Below are 4,053 nucleotides of genomic sequence, written 5' to 3' on the forward strand. Positions count from 1 at the left end.
GAGACAGAGCTTTGCTAGAGGCAATGACGTTGACTAGAAGGTGAGTTTCACATGCACAGAGAGTGAAAAGAGTGCATTGGTCTTTCTTACCACCGTCATACCTGGAGTTTTGCTAGCCAACTTAAATGTAAATGCCATGTTGGCTCTGGTTCAAATTTTTATAAAGCAGTGGTTCTCAGAACCCCTTTACACTCTTAAAAACTTTTTTTAAAACCCTAACATTTTTGTTTGTGTGAATCTTATGTATGCATATTTACTGTATTAGAAACTAAAACTGAGAAATTTGAAAAAATTACTTCTTAATTTTAAAATAACAAGAATAAATCCATTGCATATAAAACATAAAATTTTTTTAATGAAAATTATTGCTCAGAATAAGGTAGTGGGAAGAGTGTTATTGTTTTCTATTTTTCATGTCTGGTTTATTCTTTTTTTTTGAGTCAGAGTCTCACGCTGTCATCCAGGCTGGAGTGCAGTGGCCCACTCACGGCCACTGCAGCCTCTACCTGCTGGACTCAGGTGAACCTTCTGCCTCAGTCTTCCAAGTAGCTGGAACTACGTGCACGTGCCACCACGCCTGGCTAATTTGATTTATTGTAGAGATGAGGTCTCACCAAGTTATACAGACTCATCTCGAGCCTGTGGGCTCAGGCAATCCTCTCACCTCAGTCTCCCAAAGTGCTGGGATTATAGGTGTGAGCCACCGTGCCCGGCCTTCATGTCTGGTTTAATAGAAAACAATTATATGCTCATTACTGCTCCTGCATTCAATCTGTGGCCATGTCCCATGTCTTGGAGTCTCTGGAAACTCCACTCTACACTTATGAGAATGACAGTGGAAAAGGCAAATCATGTCTTTGTGTTATTATGAAAATATTTTTGCCTTGATGAACTTCCTGAAAAGATCCTCCCCAGGGAAACGGATCACATTTTGAGAACCACTGTCCTAGACTTTCATGGCTGATAAGGTCCCTTCAACTTATGTCAACACTTCTCTGTCTTTCCTACCATTGTTTCCCTGAAGACAGAGGAGGGTGAAGAAAAAACCCAAGGGCTGAGATGAAGCAGTTCACCTTAAGCACGGTATTTCTTTAAGGGTTGTTATTTTATATTAAAAATCCATTCAAATTCTGCATTCAATTCCAAAATATAATTGTGTTTACTTTAATATGACCGTTTCTGTCCTAATCATTGAAACACACCTCCAACAAGACACCTTGTGTTTATTCTGTTGTTTCTTATACACCCTGGCACACTGGGGACTTCACAGCCACACTGAATGGTGGGAACTAGTTAGTCCTGTTTTATGGATTAGGAAGCTAGAGCCTAGGGAGATTGAATAACTTTGTGGAAATAAAGATCAACCAAAGGAGAACAAGCAAAGGCTATTTATTCAGCACTTGCTAAGCCACTGTCACTTGTGCTTGGGAAGAGACTCAAAAGCAGGCAGAGGAATGGAAAGGCTTCAGATATGCCCTGACGGGAAACTTGCCCTGGGGAAGCTGTACAGGCAAATTGGAGGCAGGGTGTTCCATGTGATAGGTTATTTGACTATCTCTGGTTGGTCCTAAGATGCAAGCAGGGACCAAAGTTAGGGAAGCTGTCAGTTATTCATCAAGTCCTGGCCATGTTGGGCCAATTGCTACAGAAGTTATTGCTTAGCTTCCTGGATTGTCACTAAAGATAGCAGTCTGACTTCCTACAAATCTGACTTATGGTAGGCTGCCTTCCTGGGCTCATTGTAGATAAGGGTTTGGTTTCCCGGGCTTGTTGCAGCAGGTTGTGAGACACAGTTCTATTTTGATACATGGTCTGTTTATATATGGTTTTTTATATGGTCTGAGCATTGTCTATTTGCATATTCAGTCTCTCAACTTGCTAAAGGTTATGCAACTAGTCAGTGGCAGATTTAGGACTTGAATTCACTTCCTATGTTTCTAAATCTTATCTGCTTTCCCAAACACCAGGCAGGCTGCCTCAAACTCAGGTAAAATATTTACCAACACTGTCTTCTACCCAAACATTTCTCTAATTTTTTTTTTCCGGGGACTTTCTGTTATACTCATATACTTGTTGACCTGAATTAAAACATGATATATATTTGGTGAAGCCAACCGTATTCTCGAGATACTTAGATCAGTAGATAAAAATCCTCACTTTTGACCCCAGGCAAAGTTTCTTTTCTTTTCTGTCGCCATTTACAATAGTCAGGGAGGGTAGTAGGTTGGGAAGAAAGTGGAAACGGTTTGCTCCAGAAGATGTGTGCACAGATAACAAAGATTTGGCTTAGTTTGGATGGTGCCACTTGGTCAGAGAGTTTTTAAGAAAAATGTTTGGAGGATTGACGCAAAGGTATGTTTGTAAGAGTCTGGTTGTCCAGTTGGAAACTGAGCTGCGTTGAGGGGTAGTTTGTGAGGAGGACACTGGTATGCTGTCTTACCATTGATGCAGCAGCTACAGAAAGCAAGAGAGCTAATATTAAGCAATCAGTGGGCTGTGAATGAATGAAGATGTTAAGCAGGGACAAGATATGGAAACAGTGATGTCATGGTATTATCCAGGTTGACATACTGTTGAAGGGTTGGAGCCCTGAATATAATAGGAAAACTTAGAGAGAGCCTAAAGAGACACCCAGGGACCCATTCCGTTTATAAAATGGAGAGCTCTGATCAAGAGTTAGGAATTACACTGTTCACACTGAACAGGTAATAGAGCTTCAAAGGTGATGTGGAAGAATATTGTCTGGAAAAAAGTTTTATCCTGGGCTGTCAGTACAGTTTCCTAGATTAAAACAAGGAAGGTAATGAAATGATTTATTCTTGTGAAGGAAATTGAAGAAGAGGTCTTGAGAAAGCATTAACCTGCCTCATTATTAATGAAGGGCGAGTGTTAATGTGATAGTTCTGGGCTCCTGGGAAGAGTTCCTGGGATTGTATTTTCCCCATCACCACTAAGGAAAAGGCCAATTTAAATGATTTCCTGGGGGCTGCTCCTTACAGACGTTTGCTTTTCAGTCTTTTTTTGGGAGCAACCAAAATGGAGTGTTTTTTCCCCTTGTCATACCCAGAGGCTTTCTGCAGAGCAGAAATGACTAATTGTTGGGTGTCTCCTGAAAGATGTTCCCCTTGCTTGATTGTCTTTATTTTCCTTGTCTCTTTGCTTCCATCCTTCCTTTCTGTTCAGTCCTAGAGGAGTGTTATTGTAAGATTTTGATCTTGATCTAGAGTCCAGGGTAGTGTATAGTGATTGTTCCAAAGGAACCAGAATATTTGAAGGTTATTAGGTCACACTCCCACTGGGGCCTCCAGAATGTTAGATTAGGCCTGGTGTGGGTGTCTAGTGTGTGATCCGGTGCCATGATAAAGATGCAAAGAATTGCACAGAAGTTAAATTAGAAAATATTGTTTATTTAGAAAGTAATTTTTTTTTTTTAGTTGGAGTCTCACTATGTTGTCCGGGCTGGAGTGCAGTGGCATGCTCCCGGCCACCACAGGCTCAACCTGCTGGGCTCAGGCAATCCTTCCGCTTCAGCCTTCCAAGTAACTGAAACTACAGGTGCATGCTACCATGCCCAGCTAATTTTTTGATTTATTGTAGAGACGAGGTCTCACCAAGTTGTCTGGGTTGGTCTTGAACCCCCTACTCAGGCAATCCTCTCGCCCGGCCTTCCAAAGTTCTGGAATTACAGGCTGAGCCACTGCGCCTGGTCTAGAAAGCAAATTTGAAAGAGAGAAAGAAAGAGGTGATTCACCTCCCCAAGGAAGGGGAGGGGGCCAAAGCGAGGGAACATGACCTGACCATAACTCAAAGAGCACAAGGCCACCCCATAGCTTAGCAAGGCAATGGTGACTGGTTGCTTGTGGATGAGTCCTTGTAATCCTTCCCTTTGATGGGGGAAGGTCATTAAGGTGATTGGGTGGTGATCTGCTCTATGTCATCATGAAGGGGCAGGTAAGCACAGGTACTGACATTAGGTGATGGACAGCACACGGGCATGGTGGTAGGTTAAATGGAAGGAGACAAGGGAGATTTTTTTCTTTTTTTTTTTTTTGA

This window comes from Carlito syrichta, unplaced genomic scaffold (assembly GCF_000164805.1).
Source record: "Carlito syrichta isolate Samal-C Ts95f unplaced genomic scaffold, Tarsius_syrichta-2.0.1 Scaffold316362, whole genome shotgun sequence".
NCBI lineage: Eukaryota > Metazoa > Chordata > Mammalia > Primates > Tarsiidae > Carlito > Carlito syrichta.